This window comes from Narcine bancroftii, chromosome 1 (assembly GCF_036971445.1).
Source record: "Narcine bancroftii isolate sNarBan1 chromosome 1, sNarBan1.hap1, whole genome shotgun sequence".
Taxonomy (NCBI): domain Eukaryota; kingdom Metazoa; phylum Chordata; class Chondrichthyes; order Torpediniformes; family Narcinidae; genus Narcine; species Narcine bancroftii.
In genome coordinates, this window is record NC_091469.1 from 219,264,613 (window position 1) to 219,290,035 (window position 25,423).

General features: G+C 39.6%; 1 long non-coding RNA gene across 2 annotated transcripts; it reads left to right on the forward strand.

The window, feature by feature from the left end:
- Positions 1-465: 465 nt before the first annotated feature.
- Positions 466-16,912, forward strand: LOC138749285 (uncharacterized). Of its 2 annotated transcripts, none has more exons than XR_011348561.1 (3): positions 466-627; positions 3,304-3,459; positions 16,001-16,912. It is a non-coding gene; the product is annotated as an uncharacterized lncRNA (long non-coding RNA). The 2 variants fall into 2 exon arrangements; XR_011348546.1 differs by having other exon boundaries at positions 3,307-3,459.
- The last annotated feature ends 8,511 nt before the right edge of the window (positions 16,913-25,423 follow it).

Here is a 25,423-nt window from a genome sequence, read left to right on the forward strand (position 1 = left end):
GAAGTTCTTTCCAAAGCAGTTCCATTGTCTCTGCAAAGTCACTGGTGACACAACGTTTCACTTCAGCAAAGCTCTAGAATTTTAAATGAGATGTCTTTTTTGAAGTGTTACTCTGTGAAGTGTAACCTGAACCCCCACAATCTATCTCTTTTAAAAACATATTTTACCCATTACTATTTTAACATATTCCATAACAACACACATATATACCCATGTATACACACATATGGCTGGAGAATGGTTGTGTGTAAAATTAATTGGAAAGGCTTACTGCAAATAACCGAGGAATTACGTACAGTATTTTACTCTTAAGTGGCACTTTCCTACAGACTGTCAAGATTTGTGGTCAAAGAATTTAGAAAGACCAGTGATGTATGGTAGACATGACATCACAAGCAATAGAACAGGTCTTGTCTGCTTAACTCACACAATGACCTACTCCACACCACCCTCTATTGGCAAACAGACAGAACAACTCAATTGGGTTGCTCATGCACTTCTTGCTGGTGTTGGGGCTAGTTAAGGTGAAATTTGGAGGATGGGTCATGAGAAGAATTGAATTGGACCATCACTGGCCCTTATGACTAGCTTCTGGGGGTGAGACTGGATTTGCCACTGGTTAACAAGGTTATTCCTAATTATATTTATTTTGGGGAAAACCAAGGGGCCTCAACAGTGAGTGAAAAGTACACAAATCTACCCTGATGTGTTTCCAAGTGGCTCCAGTTTTATGGGATACTTTACATCCATCTTTGGGGAACAGGGCTCAAAGAATTGTTGAGGACCCTTTCCACCCAGAACATAGTACGGTATTAACTACCATTAAGGAGGAGATTCAAGAGCATTAAAATCCAGACTGCCAGGCTAGGAAATAGCTTCCTCCCACAGGCTTAGAGATTGATGAACAAGTACATCATTCCAAAATGTTTATATTTGTTTTAAATTCTCTTTATACCAGGTAGGTCCCTTTGATATGTAGGAGTCTTCGTATGAAGACTGACAACCTGCTTCTGCAAGAGTGGACTATTCCACTCAAGGTCCACCAATATATGACTGAATAGTGCATTGTACACTGTCAGACACCAGGGCTGGTTTAGTGTCTCAATGCCCAGGACCAATGTGTCCCACAGGGTTCGGTGCAGGTACCCTTGCCATTTATAACCTACATGATGATGTGGCTGTTGGAAGAATGATCAGTGATTTCACAGATGAAATGGAGATTGAGGGAGTTTTTGGCAGTTTGGTGGGGACTCTTTACATACAGGGTGAGACCAATGTCATGGAATCATTGAAAATGGACCCTTGGGTCAAACCTGCACATGCTGAAATGATGCCAAATTCATTTACCTTCATTCTTCTTATTCCTTTCCTATCTAAGTACCTGTCCACATGCCTTTTAAATGCAATATCAGTAGAATAGGCTGAGAATTGGCAGATGGAGTTTAATCCTGATGAATATGATGTGATGCATTTTGGAAGCATTTTGGAAGTCTAGGATATATACCATGAATGTTAAGGTTTTGGGAAGTACCGAGGGAGCCTGTTGTGCAAGTCTAAAGTTCTTTGAAGGTTGCTGCCTGAGTAAGTAACATGGTTAAGGAGGCAAATGGAATACTAGCCTTCATTAGTCTAGGAACTGCAAGCAAGGTTATGCTCCAATTTTATCAAACCTGGGTCAATTCACAGCTGGACCACTGCAGTCAATTCTGGCCACCATGCTACAGGTAGGTTGTGATAGCATTGGGGAGGATGCAGAAAAATTCAAGTTTAGCTTTACTGTCACATGATGGAATTTGTTTTGCAAGCAGTCCAACTGGATATCATATACATAGAACAGCTTACATAGCACAGAAAGTAAGAGAATACAAGCGCAGGGCTCCAGAGAGAAATCAGTTGGTATGAAGCAATAGTTTTAATGCTGTGAGGTTCATTCAGGAAACTGCCTACAGCAGGAAAGAAACTGTCCTTCAATCTTTTTGTGAGTGATCTCGCACTTGTGAGTCTTGACCTGGTGGTGGGAGGGTCAAGAGAGTGTGGCTGGTGTGGGATGAGTCTTTTGATATGATGACTGCTTTTCCAGGCCATATTGTCATGTTCATAACCAACTGCAATTTCTTGCAGTCTTAGGCAGAGCAGTTCCCATATTTGACAGGACTCTTTCATTGATATACGCATAGAATTTGTTGAAGGATCCAGGTGATGCACCCAATTTCCTGAGGCTTCGAAGGAAGTAGAGTTGTTGGTGCACTTTGCTGGCCATTGCATTGACATGAGTGGACCAGATCAAGTTACTGGAGATGTTTACTCCTAGGTACTTAAAGTTGACTACTACTTCAGTACTGTTGATGAGGACTGACCTTCATCCCTACTCTGGAAATCTATAACCAGCTTCGTCATCTTGCTGACATTAGTTGTTGTCCTAGCACCAAGTTGTTCATCTTTTTTTTTAAGCTCCCCTCTATATTCAGACTTGTTTTTAAATCGGAGATCATCCCCATGATGATTGTGTGATCTGCAAGTTCATTGATCATTGATGGAGATGGAGTCACCTTTGGCCACACAGTCCTGGGTGTACAGGATGTATCGGAGGAGGCCGAGCACCTTAACTTGAGTGATGTTCTGTTCAGGATGATCAAGGTGGAGATGTTGTCTCCAATCCTCACTGATTGAGGTCTGAGGGATCGCAAGTCCTAGATCCAGTTGTAGAGGAGACGCTGAGACCAAAATCACAGGATTTAGAGACGAGTTTGGTTTCATTGTGTTGAAGGCAGAGCTATAGTCCATGAAATGTGGCCTGACGTAGGTGTCCTTGTTGTCCAGTTATCAGGGTCGGCACCAGAACAAGTCTCAGTTGGGGGCATTAGGGTAACTGTGGGAGGGCACAATCTGATATCGAAAACTCATTCAGCAGTGGGGGTGCAGCCTACCATGAACCTCCTCCATGCACTACTGATGTCCCCCTCCCTCTGATGTAACAGACTAACACTTTGCTTATATCGCGGACTAGTGTCGCTACACAATAGTGATGCTAGGCTGCGGGGAGGGGCAATGGCCACAGGTTTGGGTCATGATACCCCATTTTTGGATCAATGCCCACAAAAGCCCACTTTGGTGCCAAACCTGCCTGTTATTCCAAGACTGAGTGTTGCCTCAGATGTTAGCTGCCATTCACATAATGGAGTGGTGTGCAAACTGGAATGCATTGAGTGCTTTGTGGGTTGGAATTAATGTTAGTCATGACCAGCCTCTAAGAGGCACTGGCCAGTAATAATTTAGTTCCCTCACTACATTTTCCTTCATCAGCAGGATGATAACGGGCTTCAAGAAGCAAGAGGAGAGAAAGGTCTGCGAATACTCACAAGCTGATTGGCACAGAAAAGGGGACTCATCCATGGACTCTATTTGGGCCAGTCACTTCTCAGATTGGTTTTCTGGAAGGCTTATCTGATATCTGCAAAGGTAAGCATAGGTTGCAGAGATGTGTGCCTGAGTTGCTGGTTTTCTGCTTGAAGACCATAGGATGCTTTGAGCTCGTCAGCGAGGGATATGCTGTCGCTTGCTGTTCTGCATGGTTTTGCATTATAGCTTTTGGTGACAGGCATGCCCTGCCACAAGCACCTGGGGCCCATGAGGTTCAAACTGGGATTAAAGTCTGATTTGGTATCTCCCCTTGGCATTGCTGATGGCCTTACATAGGTTGGACCTAGATTTTGTGTGTAGAGCTGGGCCATTTGACTTCCACCCCTTGTTCCTATCCTCCAGTGGTTGATCACCATGTTGTTGTCTGGGATGGAGCAATTCAGTTTTGAGGACATAGTAGAGAGTAGGGTATTTAGTAGGGGACTGAGTTCACATTTCATCTGGCGTTGAGGATAATAGTGGAGGAGGTGCTGTCACTGATTGCAGCCTGAAAGTGATTGAAACTCATGGATCCCATTGTAGAGGGGTGCTGAAATGGAGATCCAATAGTTTAGGGATGGGTTTCTTTGTTACTATTGTATTGAAGACAAAACTCTTGTATTGTCACAATGTACAGGTGTGCTTGCTACAGTCATGCAGGTACGAAAGACACACCAACAACAATAGTACAAACTAAATCACCACAAAATGTGATGAGACAAAAAAAAGATAAAGGGATAGATAGATAAATAAATATTAATTAATCAATACTCTCGACCTGGTCTTGCCATCTGATTTATCAATTAGCAATCCTATATTAATTGATACCTGTGTGTTGGACCGTACAGCAGTCATTTTTGACTTAGCCCTGCCTCGCTTCCCAAACAAATCTAGTCTTCCTATATGCTACTCTCACTATGGTAACTCGCAGACCGCAAATAGGTTCTCAGAGGCCCTTATACCTGCCCCAAGTACTACCACCATGGAAATGCCATCTCCTCACCTCAGCATGAGGAACTTTTTCCCCCATTTAATACCACCTGTTCTATTCTGAATATCATAGCTCCACTCTAGAGAAAAAACCTAAGCTCAAGACTGCACCTTGGCTCAATAACATCACCAAAGCCCTAAAGGAGGGAGTGCCGGATAGCCGAACGCAAGTGGAAGTGAGACAAATTACAAATTTCCCCTCGAACTTCTGAAAAACAACATGCACATTTACCAAGAAATGGTAAAGGATGAAAGAACAAACTACTTTACCAAGTTAATTTCCAACAACTCCCAAAACCCCACGGTTTTGTTCAATACCATCAACACAATCATTGGTCCCACACCCAACAACAAATCTGATGCTCCCTTTACAAAAGGTGAAGAATTTTTAACATTCTTCATAAAGTCAAGAACATAAGAACCCATATCCCCCCCCACCCCCCCACAACTCCACCCACAATCTAACTGTACCACAGCTCTGTTCATCCAAACTAGACTGTTTCAGCCCAGCCACACTATCCACCCTTAGAAAGATTGTGTTCACCAAAAAGCCAACAACCTGCCTCATCGACATTCTCCCCATTCTCCCATGTGGGATGTTTTCAATACAGCTGGTTCTAGCCTCCTCTATTATTAACAGTTCCTCAGCCACTGGGACAGTTTAATTTACTTCAAGTGTGTGATGGTCCAGGCCCTCCTGAAAAAACCCAACCTAGTCCCCACCAGACCCAAAAATTACAGACCAGTTTCTAAACTTCCATTCCTGTCAAAGGTCCTTGAAAAAGTTATTCTAAGCCAATTGTTTCCCTACCTACATCAAAGCAACACATGCGAAAATATCCAGTTAGGTTATAAGGGCCACCACAATACAGTCGGCCTTATGAAGTTTATGCAGTGACTTGCTGCTCACCACTGACCCAGGACACTCTGCCATTCTAATTTTTCTCGATCTCAGTGCTCTGTTCGATATGGTGGACCACACAATTTTAATAGGTCACCTCCAGCAGAGGGTCAGTGTTGACAGCACAGTCCTGAATTGGTTTAAATTTCATCTCAGTGATAGGACTTTCTCAGTCAACATGGACAAACTTTCATTCTCACCTGCTACCATTTCTTGCAGGGTCTATTCTGGGCCCCATTCTCTTTTCCTTGTACATGCTTCTCCTCGGCCATATCATCCAAAAAACCCGGCACCTCCTTCCACTGCCACACTGATGATGCTCAGCTCTATCTTCCCCTGAACCCCAATGATCAAGCAAAGATAAGCAGACTGTCTGGAGGACATAAAGTGCTGGATGGCTCAAAACTTCCTGCAGCTAAACAAAGGCAAATCTGAAATATTCTTATTTGCTTCCACCAAAATTATCTCCAATACCCTTGGCAACTTATCCACCCTCGTTAAACTACACACCAAATCCCTTGGTGTGATATTCAATTCCACCTTCAAGTTTGACAAACCAGTCAATGCAGTAGTAAAAGCTAGTTTTTCCCAGCTCCGCACTATTGCCAAAAATCAAATCATTCCTGTCACTGAAAGACTGTAAAAGTTATCCATGCCCTCATTTTCTACCATTTAGACTACTCTAACTCTCTTTACACAGAAATTAGTCAGTTGTCATTATCCTGTCTGCAACTGGTTCAGAATGCAGCAGCAAGGCTCCTAACAGGAGCCAAGAAGAGGGACCATATCACTCCTAATCTCGCCTCCTTTCACTGGTTGCCAGTGCTGGTCAGGATAGATTTTAAAGTTCTCTCGTCTGTTTACAAACCCAACAACGGGCCAGCCCCCTCCTACATCAATGATCTCCTAATTTCCTTCTTCACCAAGACCCCTCAGATCAGGGCGCTTGGTTGTTTTGCACTCCCATTGCAAACTCAGGGAAGATTGCACCTTCACGATAGCAGACCCCAAACTGTGGAACAACATTTTCCCCTCTCCCCCACCTCCCAATCAAATCAGCCCCTTCCTTTAAATCCAGGCTGAAGTTATATTTTTAGTCAAATGTTTTGAGGTGATTGTTGATTATTACCATGTTGAATGTACAATTCTAAACCTCAGGACCTGTTTTATACTGCACTTTAAATAGATGCTTAATTTAAGATGTAATTTATGACCTGTACAACACTTTGGTCGACACGAGTTGTTTTAAATGTGCTATATAAATAAACTAAACGAACGAGTTGAATAAAACCACAATTTAAAATTTCATTTATCAATAAGAGAATAAAGATACATTTTCACTACTGTTCCTCAGATCAGAGGAGTGATCAAGTCAAGCAAGTTTTGTGTCTGTCTGAAACATTCTCTGAAGAATGACTGGTTTGATGAAAGGAGCCACGCTGTATAAGCTCTTTAATAACAGCATGCATTTATATGGAAGCTTGAGGCTCCAATAACTCAGGGGAGACACCAATGGTCTTATAAACCAGGGGTCATGAGTTTGTTCCTCACTAGGGCCTCATTTCTGTGAGGGGCACTGGACAAAGTGTCAACTTTGTCTTCCTTACAGTAGACAACGTTATAGAATTTCATGCATTTTACCTTCTATATGTACTATTACATGATAATAATGGAACCTTTACCTTTAACATAGTAAGGCATTTCGAAACATTAAAGAAATATTATTGATAGACTATACAAGACAAAATTAGTTCAGATGAGTGTGCCAAAAAATTAGGGCTTCAAGGAACAATTCAAAAGTTGAAAGAGGTAGAGAGATAGAAAGGTTTAATTGTGGAACTTTTGGAGCCAAGGTCCCTGGTAACTGAAGCCTCAGCTGCCAAATGTTGAATTATTATATTAAATTAACTGCAGAGACTGATTTCCTTCCATATTAACTGGGATCCATGCCTGCAGACTGAAGTCTCTGGTTTAAGATCCAGATGAACTGCACATTCTTGCTGAATATTCACACTGCTTGAAAGGGTGGAGCCTCAACTCATTTCTTATTCAGAGATTTTGCCCACTAGGCTTGAAAACTTAAACCACTCCCAAGAGCCTCATGCTGGGCACACATGCATAGAATTAACCCCGTCACAAGAGTATGGTTGTTTTGTTTGCCCATCAGGAATGAGATAATGAATTGCTTAATGCCCTCAGTCAGAAATGACAAAAATGTTTCGAGTCCTTAACCCTTCAAGCAAGTTTGGTGCTGCTCTGCCCAAGTCCCAAACCCTCTTTGGAAAAAGAAAACAAACTATTCCACTCATTCCATCATTCATGTCAAACTTCAAAACAGTACCTTTGCAGTACCTTTCTCTACTACTATTTTACATAAAATTGCATTCACCCTGATTATTAGATTGGAGGTGGGGATGAAGGGGTTCAATTTTGATCCCACTCAATCAAATTCCTGAATGAGAAAATAATATAGTAGCCATACCCTTTTCACTCCATGGCTGCTGTCGAACCAGCTGAATTCATCTAGTTTCTTATTGTTTACTCAAGAATCCAGCATCTACACTTTTAGTGTTTCCCTTTTAAATCCTTTTGTTTTAAATTTAATTTAAAAAAATAGACATGCAGCACATTAACAGGCCATTTTGGCCCATGAGCATGTGCCGCCCAATTTACACCTAATTAACCTGCACCCCCAATACGTTTCGAATGGACCCCCAGGGAAAACCCACGCAGACACAAGGAGACACTCTTGACAACAGCATGGGATTGGAACCCAGGTCCCGACCACTGGCACTGTAAAGGCACTGTGCTAACTGCTACACCCTGGTAGTCATTGGATCATTTTGCCTTGGCAGTCATTTGGTGAGTTGGAGCTACGTTAGTGCTCTTTCAATTTCTAATTTTTCTTTTTTGTCCACGTTTCTCTGGAGCTTGCCTTGGTATAACATTGAATGTTTAAAATACAGTCACTGTCAACTTGCCGCAGATAATGAATTTAGTCTTACATTTGTATATTGACACAAGGAGAACTAATAGCACAGGACAACAAAGATTTTGCTTCTTGAACACTTTTGGGTGTATTTTATGGATTTTGGCTGATCATGAAAATCAGTGACCAAGATGCTGAAAGGTTTGACCAGAAAATTATGACCATGGAAAAGCTGTATTAGGACAACTGGAAACTATTAATGCTGGCCGACTATTGTCAGACACTAGCACAAATGGTATCAGATGCTAGCACAAATTAATATCAACAACAAAACAATTTTAAATCAGTTGAACTAATGCAATGTGTCAACATCATTATGTGATTAAACATGCTAAATTCAATACAAGTTCATTTAATGTTTCTCCAGCTTCCTACGTGATGCTTCAAATCATTTTAAAAAAATTATTATTTATTCGTTCAAAATACAAATAGTAAATAACATATACAACAATTAACCATAAACATGAATGTTATATTTTATAGAAAAAAAAAGAAAAGGACCCCTCCCCTCAGCCAACTCTCCTAAGGAGAGCCATAAAGGAAAAAAAAATTAAGGAAACATTAAGCATACATATTGAGATCTAATCAACGTAAATCAAAATGTAAATATTCTGAATATAACAACCACTTATTAATAAAAAAACTATAGTTATCACGCGAAACATGTATTTTTTTCCATTATTAAACAATATTTCATCTCATTATGCCATCTATTAATTTCAATCATATTTGTATCTTTCCACGTACTAGCAATACATTTTTTCACTACAGATAATGCTAAATATACAAAAGTAAGTTGAAATTTATCCAATCCAAAACCTTTCAGAGGTTTCAAACTACCCAATAAAAATACTGTCAGATCTAAAGGTATTTTAATCTTATACAGGTATTCTAAAAACAATTGAATTTTCTTCCAAAATGATTGTGTATATATATATATATATATATACACACAAGACCAGACAGCATGAAAAAAAGTTCCAATAGAATTACCACATCTAAAACACAAACCTGATTCATGAAAACCATACTTTTTTTTTTAAAGTTTTTCAGGTGTTAAGTATAATTGATGTAAAAAATTGTAATTAATCATTGCATAACGTGCATTTATCAATCTAGTTACACTATCATAACAGATCATCCTCAGAAAAAATAAAACCAATATCCACTTCCCATTTACTTTTGGATTTATTCCAACCCTTTTTATCCATACCATCCTGTAATATAACCCTTCTCTGGTACCTTCATAAGAAAAGTCTCAAATTTAGTCATTTCAGGTAAAATCATATCTCTACCAAACACGTTTTACCAAAGATCAAATTTGATAATAAAGAAACAAAAAGAGTTCTTATCAATACCATAACTGTCCCTCATCTGATTAAAAGATAAAAATTTACCTTCTTTAAAACAATCTCCCAAATTTTTCACACTTTAAATCTCCAATGAAACAAACTTCGATTGTGTATTGAAAAAGAAATAAGTTGATTATTATACAACGGAGTCAAAGCCGATAATTCACCCCTAGAACCTATCATTTTCTTTTTCTTTATCTACAACTTCATTAAATGTTTTAATATAGGCACATTATATTGCTGTAACAAATTTATATTCCATCTAAACAAAAAATGATGTATTTCAAATTTAGAAATATTTGTCATCTCAATTTTGGCCCAACTAGGGGGCCATTCCAAATCCATCAATGAACTAATAAATTTAAGCTGGGCTGCTTCATAATAATTTTGAAAATGTGGTAAACGTAATCCTCCTAACTCATATTTCCAAGTTAATTTATTTAAGGCTACTCTTGAAAATTTACCTCTCCATAAAAACTCCCTAACTATTTTATTCAAATCTCAAAAAAAAAATTATCAAGTAAATATGGAATAGATTGAAACAAATATTGCATACGCGGAAAATATTCATCTTAACTGTATTTATCCTACCCAAAAAATTAATAGGTAAATCTTTTCATTTAATCAAATCAGTTTTAATTTTTTTTTTATTAATGGAACATAATTTAATTTATACAAAGATTGATAATTAACATTCAAAATTATACCCAAATACTTAATTCGATCAGTCCATTTCAAATTAATAATATTCTTATAAACTGAATAATCTCCTTCATTTACCAGTAATATTTCACTTTTTTCCCCAATTAGCTTTATATCCAGAAAGACATCCATATTGTATCAGACACTTCTTCAAGTGCAAAAGTGATTGAGCTGGATTTGTTAAATACACCAATACATCATCGGCAAATAAATTAATTTTATATTCCTCATCTAAAACTTTCATACCCTGTATCTGTGTATTTTGTCTTATCAGCTGTGGTAAAGGTTCGATCACTAACGCAAACTAAGCTGGTGATAAAGGACAACCTTGACGAGTTGATCGAGTCAATTTAAACGGTTCCGAAATCAAGCCATTCATCAATACTCTAGCTACCAGTTTACTATATAAAGCCTTAATCCAACCAATAAAGCTAGGACCAAACTTAAATTTCTCCAGAACTTTAAACAAAAAATTCCACTCAACTCTATCAAATGCTTTTTCTGCATCTAAAGATATCAACATCGGGTGATCTAAAGACTGTCGAAATCTATTAATCAAACTAATCACACGCAGAATATTATATGAGACATATCTATTCTTTATGAAACCTGTCTGATCCATATGAATCAACTTGGGTAAAAGTTTAGCCAATCTATTCACTAAAATTTTATCTATTATTTTATAATCTACATTTAACAATGAAATTGGTCTATATGAAGATAGTTTCAAAGGATCTCTATCTTTTTTTTGGGATCACTGTAATTAAAGCACTAGAACAAGACTTAGGTAATTCATAGTGTTCTCTAACTTGACGTAATACATCTCCAAACACTGTAGAAAAATCATCATAAAAAATTTTATAAAATTCAACCAAAAATCCATCGTCACCAGACGATTTACCGTTCGGCATTTCCATCATAGCCATTTTAACTTCTGAATCAGTAAATGGTGCTTCCAACTCCTGTATATCGGCATCCTCTAATGTCGGTAAATTCAACTGTGATAAAAAAAGATCAATCGATCCATTTTCTTCTTTTCCTTCAGATGTATATAACTTTTTATAAAATGAACAAAATTCATCATTAATCTCATGAGGTTTATAAGTGATGAGAATTCCATCTAACAGCATTAATAGTCCTTGAAACCTGTTCTTTCTTTAATTGCCATGCCAATACCTTATGTGCTTTCTCTCCCCATTCTTAATACCGTTGTTTAGTCCTATTAATCATACATTCAAATTGATAAGATTGCAAAGTATTATATTCCAGTTTCAACCTAGATAATTCTATTTTCTGATCTTCTGTAGCATCTTTCTGAAATTCCTTTTCGAACTCATCAATCTGTTTCTCTAATTCAAGACTCTGATTTAATCGATTCTTTTTGATTTTAGAAGTATAACTAATTATTTGTCCTCTCAAATAAGCTTTCATAGCATCCCATAAGACAAACTTACATGCTTCAAATCTGAAATTATCTTTGTGTCCAGCTTTAAGTTGTCTATCATATCCCCCAATATTTTTTTTTCCAGGAATCAAGGCTTTTGAAAAAAATTGTTGTCCAGTGTAATTTTTCTTCATCCATGGTAGAGTTGTTGAATAGTTGGTATGCTATTCAACTTGGAAGGGAACTTGGATGAAGTGATATTCCTGCACACCTACTCTTCTAATCTGTTTGGAAGCTGCTAAACAGAGACACCTTAGTTAATTCCTCTGTTGCATAACAGAATCAATGTGTTGATACAAGGAGGCCTGAGTATCTGAAGGAAGCCCATGTGATCAAAGATTGATTGCTTCTAAATGCAAGAAGGTTTTGAAAAAAAAACCTGGCTATTCCTGCCTGGCAATTTCAACAAGATACCTCATCATAGAACATTACAGCAGAGTACGGGCCCTTTGGCCCATGATGTTGTGCTGACCTATGTGTACCTATCACAAAAAGAACCTGAACTCTCCCTATCTCATAATCATCTATTTTTCCCCTCACCAAAGCAAGCTTTGGAGGCCATTCATCTCAGTCAGGGATACAGCAATTTGATGTGCAGTATCTGTGAGCCAGATCAAAGGCATGCAAGTCCAGAGATTCAGATCAATACAGAAGGATCAGGCACGACCCGTGAAAAGTTCTCTCCCGGCCAAAGTGGAGATTCCGGATGAAAATAGAAACAACAACGGATACCCGAGAGCTTTATCAGGGCCTAAGCTGCTACAAAAAAAAACAAATCCAGTGAAGTATCAGATGGAAAGGTTTCACTCCCAGAGGAACTCAATGCCTTCTATGTCCGACTTGATGACAGTGACAACAAAGAAATACCCCTCTGCACCCCCACATCCCCTGATGAACCCATCCAGTCTGTATGTAGAGGATGATGTGTATGCTGCCTTCAGGGAAGTGAATCTGAGGAAAGTGTGCAGCCCTAATGGAGTACCTGGCCAAGTATTAAAAAACTGTGTGACCAACTTACCAATGTATTCACAAATATCTTAAATATCTCACTCCAGCAGCATGTGGTACCCACTGGTTTCAAACAGGCATCAATTATACCAGTGCCCAAGAATAGGGCAGTAACCTGCCTTAATGACTATCGATCAGTTGCACTTACATCAACAGTGATTAAATGTTTTGAAACGCCGGTGTTGAAGCATATCAGCTCCCGTCTGAGTGGTGACATGGATACATTCCAGTTTGCTCATTGTAGCAGCATGTCTACAGTGGATACCATTTCAATGGCTCTGCACAAAGCCCTGGAACACGTGGACTGCAAAGATGCATATATTAGGATACTCTTTATCAACTATAGCTCAGCATTTAACACCATCATCCTTCAAAACTAATCAGCAAACTTCAAGGCATGGGACTCAACAACCCACTGTGTAATTGGATCCTGAATTTCCTCATTTCCAGACCACAATCAGTGAGGATTGGCAAGAACATCTCAGTACTGGAACACCCATAGGGTTCTTAGCCCCTTGGTCTACTGACTTTATACCTCTGATAATAAGGCCATCTACAAATTTACAGACAATACAACAATAGTGATTGTATAAAGAAAGTCAGCATACAGGAGGGAGATTGAATACTTAGCTGAATGGTGCACCAACAACAACCTTGCTCTCAATGTCACTAATACTAAGGAGCTGATTGTTTACCTCAGGAAGGGAAATCCAGAGGTATATAATTCTGTGATCATTGCGGATTGCAGGTTCAGAGGTGGGGGGGGGGGGGGAGGAGGGGAGAGCAAATTTAAGTTATTGGGAGTCACCATCTCAGAGGATCTTTCCGGGACCGAACACACCAAAGGTATTGTGAATGAAAGGACGTCAACATCTCTACTTCCTCAGGAGTTTGTGGAAGTTTGGCATGACACCAGAAACTCTGGCAAATTTCTACAGGTGTGTGGTGAAAGGTGCACTGCCCGGCTGCATGAGTCTGGTATGGGAATACCTATACTCCTGAGCATAAAGCCCTCCAAAAGGTAGTGGACACAGCCCAGGACATCACAGGCAAAACCCTCCCCACCACCGAGAACAACAGAGAGCAACAGCAATTATTAAGGATCCATACCACCCAGCACATGCTCTGCTCTCAGGAATGAGTGCCACGAGAGTTGAGAAACAGTTGCTGCCCCTCCACCATCAGATTCCTCAACTAACTCAATCAGGGAGTTATTTAAAGACTTTTGCTTGTGCAGTTTATTGACTTTTTCCTAAATTAACTCTGCATTGTAGTTTATTTATATTTGTTATCTGTTTACAGTTCTTCATTTGTTTACATATATACACTGTGTGAAGTTTTTTTTGGCACTACCAATAAGTCATAATTCTGCTTCACCCTCAGAGAAAAAAAATCTCAGAATGGTATGCGATGTCATGCTTGTACTCTGAAAATAAATCCAATCCACGTGCCCAAGATTATCTTAAATGCCCCTAATGATCCAGCCTCCACCACCACTTGGCCGGCAATACATTCCAGGCACCCTCAACACTTTTAAAAAAAAAACTTACCACTAATGTCTCCCCTGAACTTCCGTCCCTTCTTCGAGCACAATTTTGTTTAGATTCTTTTATGTTTCGGTTAGTATATTCTGCTTGATAGAATGATCGAATCCTTTCACCATTTCTGGGGCCTCAGAGTAGCTGATGTAATGGCAATTGGTGTATTTATTTGTCCTTTTCTGTAGAATTTAAGGGCATACATAGCCACGTTTCCACATTACCAGAAGATGATAATTCTGCAATGGTACAAAATTATAGCAGGATGTTGTCAGGGTGAACTGCCTCCCTTGTCCTTGACATTCTGGGATGCATTAGAATTCCAGGAATTCTGTGCAAGGTTCTGTTTGCAAAAAGTGGGTCAAATGGCCTCATTTTACTTTCATTTGATGGGCTCCTTGGAATATCATTAAATTACATCATCTGCGTGATGACTCGAGAATATAAAAATGTGACCATGGAGTTTTGAACTTCTATTTTGTCCTTTTGGAGGACAAAAATTATGGTGTAACAAAGGAGCAAGATTGATTTCCAAGATTTCACCAATTTTTGGTAGCTTTGATCTTAATATCTTTGCAAGTTTTTCTTGGGAATTCTTTACATTTTGAGCCAATCTCTTATGCATCATATTGACATTATGCTATTACCTACTTGGATTCAAGATAGATCATTCAAATGGAAAAGACCTCCCCTAAAGGAATAGTTGGCAATGGAAAACATTCCTTACAATGAATTGTTTGTTTTACAATGTGTATGCCCAAACTGATACTGCTTGCACATAAATCGTCATTTGTAAAGAAGAAATAACAAAATTTATTTTGTCTTTATAGAGTGTAAGCAATTTGGCAGGGAAAAATATTCATCTAATTAACTCACTTGAAACGATTGCATTGCCATTGTAATCTATGTGGCCAATCTCTACACATGTTGCAAATTTGTAATCAGAGCAACATTTTCAATTCAATCAAAGTTTTGAAATGGTGGTAAGACCATGACAAATGATCTCACACAATAGTATAAAGTTATCTGGACTACAAACACTCAGAATCTTTACTTGGCTATAGAGTTAATCAGGAATGAAATACAGCACATTTGAGTGTCCAAGATATGGAAGATTGAAGCAAAACTAAAATAAATTGGTTACATATCGCTGCTAAGTAAACAATAAGCAAAGGTTATACAACTGTCTGGACCATGCTTCTGCCTGTAATATTACAATCATCCCCAAAAATGGGGGCGATTTAATTGTAAAATATCCTCTCCCCCCCCCCCCCTCCTCAGTGTTACCTCTGGAATTTACTGGCAAGATATCTCAAAGGACAGATATTAATAAGAAGCACCCGGCTGGGATAGATTGGTTCACAATGCCAGGATTTAATAAAGATAAATGAATTTCTCCTAAAATCTTGACTTTTTCCCCAATTAGTTTATTTTAAAATACTTGCAGTTTTAATTTGTATTAACTAAGCCTGTTAACAGTGACGTTTTACTCCAATTTGCAGAATATATTCTGCACATTAATGTTGAAATGTTTCCAGCCAAATTTGCTGAATTAATTTTATTTCATAAATTATTTTTTTTTAATTGTTAACATTTTAAAGTTATTTTATATAGTTTCTTAATTGCCTGCTCATAATTTCCTTTTGATTTGAAATCTGTACTTTGCCTTTATCATAGTTCGATGGAAGGCTTCTGAATCAATCAAATGTGGATCTGCAATTGTTGTTCAGTGCCAAGCTACATGGCTATGCAAACCAAGGCAAGACTCCTACCACAGACCAAAGGTACAACAGCCTATAATAATTAATCAAGGTTATATGCAGATACAACAACATAGCCTAATGCAATGGAAGAACACAGCTGTAATTTATAGACTACCATTACTCAGAATAAATTCTAGTCTATCCCCAACAGCTGTTAAACTCTGAATGATCATTCTCATGCAATAAAAACACAGTTCAGATAAAGAATTACAATAAATGCCCATTTTCAGAGTTTGGATATTGGATCATCTATATCGCTCAGGTGGGTAGTTTCACAACAAAGCAAGGTCCAACAATCTTCAGCTTAAGACCACCCTGAATCCAACCATTCTGAACAGAAGAGAGACTTCACTTTTATCCACAAGGAAAGAAAAGCAGACCCTTATTTTGGACACTTTGCATCCAAGTCATCATATTGTCCAGCCAATGACATATATAAAAAAAAAGTAGTCTTTGTTCGATTAAAAAGAAGTGGCATCCAATTGGTGCACAATGACTCTCACAAAAGGCAATAGGATCATCTGTTTGGCACAATGATGGAACACATTAATGATGACAGAAGTGGTAAAATTACTGCACTTCTCCAGAAGAGTCAAGTGAGATATTTTACTTCCAACCAAGAAAGTTTTCAGAATGTCTGTATATCAGCACAAAGGCACCTCTGGAAAAGCAGCACTTTCTCAATACCGTCCTAGAATGATGTTCTAGAATTCTGTGTACCAGTCATTGGAGTAGGACTTGACCCCAGAGCATTGATAACATTCAAGTACTTTTTTCTAAAAAAATGGTGTGAAGTAATAATAAAGTACAAACTATAAATGACTCAGCAATTTGAGAACTGTTACAAAGTTTCTCATGCACATATTAGCTGGTGTTAATGCAGAAACACGGGTGCAAATATTTCAACTGAACTTTAAAACCCTTTTCTGTAATCATGATGGGGGGTGGGGGGGAGAGGAAAGATAGTCAGTTTATTCTGTGGATTTTTCATGGCAACCATTGAAAAAGTAAAAGGAGCTTGAAAAGGTTGGTGAGAAACCTGGTCAGACCCTTTTAGATCAGGGTTATAATTTCTGTTACAAAATGGGGAGAAGGAGATGATCTTCACCACTGCACATGTTGTGAAGATGAAAAGCTACCCCAAAGAATGTCAAAGCAGTTACTATATTATACAAGATGGAGGAATTTTTACCCAGTGAAGCCAACTTAGGGATTAATGATACAATGTGGAAATTTATACAAATAATTGTTGAAACCAAAAAGAATATTTATGGATGGGTATATGCTATCAACAATGATAAATTGCAGGATTTGGCATTGATACTTAATTTGCTAATATAACTTGCACACATGGCTTCAACTAAATCTCTGAATATGGAAGGAAACTCATTATCGTTATAACCTTGTTTCTGTAGAATACAACAAAATTGCAAACAATCCTAAGTCACTACAAATTTCAGAATGTCTAGTGTATATTTATTCGACCTGGAACATTTTCTAGAAAAAAAAAGCAGAAAAATATAAAATAGAGCAAAAATGTTTTGCAAATCTAAGCAAGAGTACTAAATTAAAATGAAGTTTCACAATGGACTCATTCGTTATATTGGGATGTTTCCCTTCACATTTACTGAATTTATTTTATCTCATCAATTATTTATTAATCCATTCATCATCTTACAATGTATTTGAGACATCAAGATTATAAATTATGTTGCTCTGAAGAATCTTCAAATTAATGCATCACGAAGTATTTTTGTTGCATATATCAAAAATAATGCGAGGTGGGTAGTTAGGTTTTAAAAATAAACTCATACTCTCTCAGCAAAGAATATTAGCTGATATACGCTCAAAGGTGTTGCAAATAATGACAATTTTCTTGATGCAATTCAGAATATAGCATAAAGACCATTTGTGTTGTGCAGACTCGAGTTCTGTTTGAAGTCTAGCTGAAAAGCATATGGCAGAAATAAAGACATGACCCAAAATTGTGGGTAATTACTACCTCTATCTTTATCAGTCCTACATTCTGAGGTATTACCATAAGATAGCTCTTCAGTGCAGGCAGAATTTGGAGAAGTAATAAATCAGTGCAACTGAGTCATCATTGTCCAAGACATCTGAACCGCTGAACAGTTCTGGATCCCACGGAGAGTGTGAAATCACTTGACCCCTGGCATTAACCTTTGCTGAATGAATAGACACTGCTTTCCACATCATGGAACAAAAGCAGAATAGCATTGATTAAACACCACATTCACTTGATATTAAACACTCGCTGAACTCGCTCCTTGCTTTTTTCACTTCCAGGGGAGAAAGCTGGGCCTCAGGAGAATGCATGTTTGTAATTCAGAGCAATGTTTTCTTGCTAAGTTTTTTTTCCACAGATCAATAACTGACTGCCATGATTGTCTATAAGTATGTATTGTTGATTTTGACCTGTGTACTTTATCACCTGAGGTGAGGGGTCACAATGTGTTACTAATGCTGTAATGGTAGTTCCAGGCATAAATTGTTTCACTGACCTTTATGCAACCCTCCAAATGCTGTGTGGAGATTTGCTATGCACATTTAAAAACAACAAGAAAAAAAAGCCTTTGATCTGATATCAAGAAGGTATGCAGATCATTCAGTTGGATTGGGGCACAAACTGTAAATCTTGAATTTGTTAAAAAGCGGATCACAACATGCAAGTTTATGTACCAAATTGCCCATGTGTATTTGCAACATGTGATAAAATTCTCATGTTGTACACCAAGTCCAGTATAATTTGGAGTTTTGTTGCAAACATCCTTGGTGTACAATGAAATGGAATGAGAGATCAATTCAGTTAAGATCACATGATTCAATTCCACAAGCTTACCCCTTAATTTCAATAAGGACTGACATTGCATAAACTTTCATCTTGCTAAAAGTACATCCTCCTCCATGAGGATAAACGGAATCTTCTTGTATCGAATGACACCCGTTACAATGGAATTTCAGTTCTTTACATGGCATTTAATTGAAATGGTAGTGGCACGTTTGTGCTCCATTTCTAAATCATTCTAAATTTCCCAAAGCTGGTAACTGGGCTACAAACTATCGTTCCAGGACTACTGCCCTTTCACAAGGAGTCAATGGAAAACATTTATATGAAGAAATACATTTTCAAAGATACTAAGTTTTTAACTCTTGTATACTGTACTTGCCCAGCTGTGGCCATATTGCTACTGTTTTCTTATCAATTCCTTGGTCCTTCCGAGGAACCCTGACAGATCACTTGATTTTAACATGATGGCTTAACAGAAGTTGCAGGAAAGCAACCATGTTAAAAATGTGACATTCAAAATTTTGCTTGAATTAAAGCATTGTGCTGTTTTGAGAACATTAATATTTATTTGTGACCTCATTAGATTTGGAGAGAATGGAGGAAACACAGCAGAACAGAATTAGTAAAATATACCAGGGAATTTGAGCAGTGATTAAAATATGTAATCAGAAGGTTAAAAATAGAGGAAAAATATAATGAAAGATCATCCAAAGGAGAGACTTACACCATGGAAAGCTAGCTCAACAATGTAAACAAATTGAAGGGCCCAGAGGAAATTTGCCAGATATTGCCTAGATTGGAGACAAGGTTAACAGAGCTAGGGCTTTTCTCTTTGGAGCCAAGGATAAAAGAGACCCAATAGAGCTCGACAAGATTATGAGACACAGATAGGGTGGATGGCCTATAGCTTTCCCCCCGGGGCGACAGTTTCAAATGCCAGAGGACATCTGTTTAAGGTGAGGGGAGGAAAATTTATGGGAAACATCAGGGGCATTTTTTTTTTAATATACTCAGAGAGTAGTGGATGCATGCAGTGCATTGCTAAGGGTGGTGGTGGAGGCTGGCACAATCAAGACATTTAAAAGGCCATTCAACTTGGCTTTAGAACCATTTGCACTGGCCTTTCAGCAATCAGGATATTTCTTCCTTAACAGCTGCATTAAACCTGCCTGCCAGGATATTGGACCCCTTTGGGTTCAGGTGTATTTCACCCTTTTTGTATTGGTAATACCTTCCCCAAAAGAGATCCCAGTGATCCAAGAATCAAAAGCCCTGCCCTCTGCACCAGTTTGTCAGCTATACATTTATCTGCCTGATGTTGCTATTTTTTTTGCCTTACACTAGTACATTGGCTGGCTATTCCAAAGGAGGACAGGAATGGATGGATATATGTCTTTTTTTCTTCTTTGGTTTGGCTTCACGGACAAAGATTTATGGAGGGGTATGTCCACGTCTGCTGCAGGCTCGTTGGTGACTGACAAGTCCGATGCGGGACAGGCAGGCACGGTTGCAGCAGTTGCAAGGGAAAATTGGTTGGTTGGAGTTGGGTGTTGGGTTTTTTCTCCTTTGTCTTTTGTCAGTGAGGTGGGCTCTGCGGTCTTCTTCAAAGGAGGTTGCTGCCCGCTAAACTGTGAGGCGCCAAGTGCACGGTTGGAGGCGATATCAGCCCACTGGTGGTGGTCAATGTGGCAGGCACCAAGAGATTTCTTTAACCAGTCCTTGTACTTCTTCTTTGGTGCACCTTTGTCTCGGTGGCCAGTGGAGAGCTCACCATATAACATGATCTTGGGAAGGCGAGGATCCTAACCCATGAACAGGTCCTCTTTTGGCATGGCACAAGGCACACCTGCAATCCTGAGAATAGCCTGCTTCTCAGGTTCCTTCCCAATTCCTGGTATTTTCCCTTCAGGAGATCTATACTGACTCCATGCCAGAGACTTGGTCACTATGGTTGTCCTCTGTCAGGCCATCCTCAGCAATACTGTACTGGACAATATACCAGTTGCTGAGGGGGGTGGGGGGCAGCCAGAGAGATGCTCTCTACTAATTCCCAGTAGTTCCTGTCTATTATTTCTTCATTCTCCCTAATGAGCAGTAGGTCATCAAGCCACAGCTCCAGTTCCTTAACAAAGTCCACAAGGAGCTGCATCTGGCATCAGGGAGGCTCAGAGTTTCCCAGGGACCCCATATCCAACACTCACCCACAGAGCACCAGCCCTAATAGACATACTACTTAATCTATCAAAAGTTTAATAAATAATACACAATTCACTTACCCGCACTATAACCCTCACCTCTGACTTGCACTCATCAAAACTTGTTGAGTCAAAGTCTTGCTACTCTGACTCAGGCCATTCTTATTTTTATTGTGATACACATTGCCTTGTGACTACTCTTAAGGTCACCTGACCTCTTCATCCAATCAGCTTCTTGCTGTTGCCTTGACCCTTTTAAAATTCTAATTACCACCACTCATCGGGTCACTTGACCTTTCAACCTCCAATTGGCTTCTTCCTCCATTTGGTTTCCTTCTCCAATCGGTTTCCTTCTCCAGTCAGTTTCTTCCTCCAATCGGTTTCTTCCTCCAATCAACTTCTTGCTGCTGCCTTGACCCTTTTTAAATTCTAATTGCCACCACTCATTGGGTCACTTGACTTTTCAACCTCCAATCGGTTTCTTCCTCCAATCGGTTTCTTCCTCCAATCGGTTTCTTCCTCCAATCGGTTTCTTCCTCCAATCGGTTTCTTCCTCCAATCGGTTTCTTCCTCCAATCGGTTTCCTCCTCCAATCGGTTTCCTTCTCCAATCAGTTTCCTTCTCCAGTCGGTTTCTTCCTCCAATTGGTTTCTTCCTCCAAACAACTTCTTGCTGCTGTCTTGACCCTTTTTAAATTCTAATTGCCACCACTCATTGGGTCACTTGACTTTTCAACCTCCAATCAGCTTCTTCCTCCAATCAGCTTCTTCCTCCAATTGGTTTCTTCCTCCATTCTGTTTCCTTCTCCAATCAGTTTCCTTCTCCAATCAGCTTCTTCCTCCAATCATCTTCTTCCTCCAATCAGCTTCTTCCTCCAATCAGTTTCTTCCTCCAATCCGTTTCTTCCTTCATTCAGCTTCTTGCTGCAGTCTTGACCCTTTTTAATTCTAACTGCTGCAGCTGCTGATCTTTCTCCTCAGGTCACTTGATATCTCTTCTTCCAATCAATTCAGGACAGAGATGGTCTTTTCCTGTGAGCTGTCTGTTTGCTTCTCTACATATGTTATTTGAGTTTTGATCTAATCAATTGATTATGTAATCACTTGGCTCTGTCATTACTTACAAGGCCAGCATTTATTGTTTGTCCCAAATGTTCCCAGTAAAATTGGTGGTGAATTGCTTTTGGCTTCTGCAAATCTTTCTGCAGAAGGAACTCGTTCCGTTGGGTAAGAAGACCTGCTTTAGGACCATATGGTAATGATCAATGGCAGAATATTTCCAAGTCACCTAATGATTTGAAGAGAAATTATGTGCTTGGGGGAATCTCCTGATACCTGCTTCTACCCTTCTACTTGCAAAGAGGTATCACATTTATGAGATGTATTTTGTAGGTAGCACACCACAGCCAGAGTATGCAAAGAGTAGCAGGAGTGAATGTTTTGGCTGCAGGATGGGCATGGTTGGTGCCGGGGTGGGGGGCATTTACGGGCATTGCCCCTTCTTGCGAGGTGCTGTGCCCATATAAGCTTGCATGGCATAGCCCCCCACCCCACGAGGTACTGTGTCCCCATATGCTTGAGGTCATCACTCGCTGTGAGACCTGCCTGCATCGTGTTACTAGCATCCAGCTTGATGCACGCTTATGATTCTTCACGCAATAAAAGCAGTCCTTTCTGCTGCTATGTCAGAAGGATGGAGGAGGTTTACTTCTACTCGGCAGATAGGCCAGAATCTGACCCCTTCATTCCCCCACCCCCTGCTGAGCAAATTTCAACTGTTGGACTGTGCCCCACCCAATTACCCTGATTCCCCCCTCTATCACTCATTCTGGCGCTGACCCTGAGGATGGGCTGCCAGTTAAGTGGCAAGCTTTGACCTGAGTGGTGTTGTACTTCATGAATGTCATTGGGATTGCATTGACTGTTAAATGAAGATTATTCCATTATTCCTGAGCTGTTCGTGAAAGTTGCTGGAAAGGCTTTACAGTGCCAAAGAGAAAAAATATCAGTTGTCTCCGGTTAATCAGTATCTGATATGTAGCAATAGTATTTGCATGGCTATTCAATGGTTACTCCCAAATGGTTGTTGCTTGGAAAATTCATCAAGTCAATACCACTGAATATTAAGGATGGGAGACTATATTCTCTGAATCAAAAGAAAAATGAAGGTGCTGGAAGTCTGAAATTTAAAAAAACAACCAGAAAATTCTCTAAACATTCAACAGGACTGGGTGAATCTGTGGAACGAGAAACAGAGTGAACATTGCAGATTAAAGACTCTCAGAGCAGAGGTCGCAGTTTCCTTTGTGGAGATTGCTATTGTCTAGTATGAATATTACTTATTCTCATGTCTGACTGGTAGCTAACGTGCACGTGGTCCATCTGTTTATGAGGCAAAGAATTGCTTCACTCTTTAGCTTCTTACCTTGGAGACTCTTGATACCACACCAGGTATTCACTTTCACTCTGAATCAAGACCTCCTCCCCCCACCAGTAATTGGAAAGTGAAGGATATTTTGAAGCAAGAATTTATACATTATAATGGAATAAAATCCAGCTGCCATTGACGGCACACCAAGCTTCATGGACTCGAGATTTTGGTAGTTAAATCTTTTCTGAATATATCTGATAAAACAATTAAATACTGATATTTATATAGTTTCTTTCACATCTATTTTATTCATATTGTAAATACTTGCAATTAACTGCTTTTGGACATGTGGCCATTTTTTGAATAACTGCAGTTTGGTTATACACAGCAAGCTTCTAACACTTGTTTTTCTTTGTAGGCAATGAAACAAAATGGAGTTTCATTTCCCAGACAGTGGTCAATTTTTCCATTGCTCCCAGGCATTTGTTCTAAAGAAACAGATGGGAACATAAAGGCTATTCCATCATGGGGATTCCAAGCTCTCAGCTACTTCCTTGAGGATTCAGCTTGCTTGGCCATTAATGAGGGTATAGAGCCGCTCTTGATGTATTGTGCAGTCTTTCATCCAAATAGAGAATTCAAGGTTGGATAGATCTTGGCATGGCAGCAATAGAATGATGGGATATGGGGGAAAGCAGGTAGGTGGAGATGAGCCTATCATCAAATCAGCCATTGAATGGTTGACCAGGCTCAACAGGCTGGATGGCCTGCTCTTGCTCCTCTTTCTGATGTCCTAATATATTATTTGACTATGGGTGACAGTCAAGAGAGGGAAAGGGAACAGACAGGTGGTGCAGGGCATTCCTTTGGCCACCCCCTTCAATAATGTATACAATTTGGGATCTTTGGTGGGTGGGGGGGGGGGTTAAATGACTTACTAAGGACAAGCCATGGTGATCAGGTCTCTGACATGGAGTCTGGTCCTGTGGCTAAGAAGGGAAAGGAGGAGAAGAGGTGAGCTGTAGTGATGGGAGGTTCCATAGTTAGGGGGTCAGATAAGAAGTTCTGTGGAAGTGATCGAGTATCCTGAATTGTACGTTGCCTCCCTGGTGCCAGAGACCGAGATATATCGGATCATGTTCATGACATTCTAAGGAGGAAGGGTGAGCAGCCAGATGTCATAGTCCATATAGGGACCAATGATGTAGGTAGGAAGGGTGAAGAGGTCCTGCAAAGTGATTTCAGGGAGTTAGCCTCCAGACTGAAGGACGGGATCTTGAGAGCTGTGATCTCAGGATTGTTACTCATCCCATGTGCTAGTGAGGTTAGAAATGGATGATAATGTGGCTTAACACATGGCTAAATGCATGGGAGGGCTTCAGGTTTCTGGATTATCGGGCTCTCTTCCAGGCAAGGTGGGACCTGTTCTGACAGGCCAGTTTGCCTCTGAACTGGAGGGGGCCTAATATCCTTGCAAGAAGGTTTGCTAGTGCTGCTCTGATAGGTTTGAACTAAACCTTCAGGGTGATGGGAACCAGTGCCAAAGCAAGTGGAGGAGGGGGGGGGAAAAGATGTGAAAATTGCATGCACTGTTAGAAATCAATGGATTTTACATGGTGGAAGTGTTCTCGGGTACATCTATTTCATTGCAAAAAGTATTATATAAAAGCACATGAGCTTAGAGGATGGATTGGTATGTAGAATTATGACATTGTGGCCATTGGTGAAATTTAGTTGCAGAAGGGGCAGGATTGGCAGCTCAGTGTTCCAGGCTTCCATTGCTTTAGACGTGATGCAATTGAGGAGGAGTGGCATTGCTCTTTAGGGAAAATATCACAGCTGTGCTCAGGAAGGACCAACTAGAGGGCTCGTATATTGAGGCTGTGTGAGTGGAGCTGAGGAACAGGAAAGCTATGACCACAATCATGGGGTTGTATTATAGACTGCACAATAGTTGATGAGA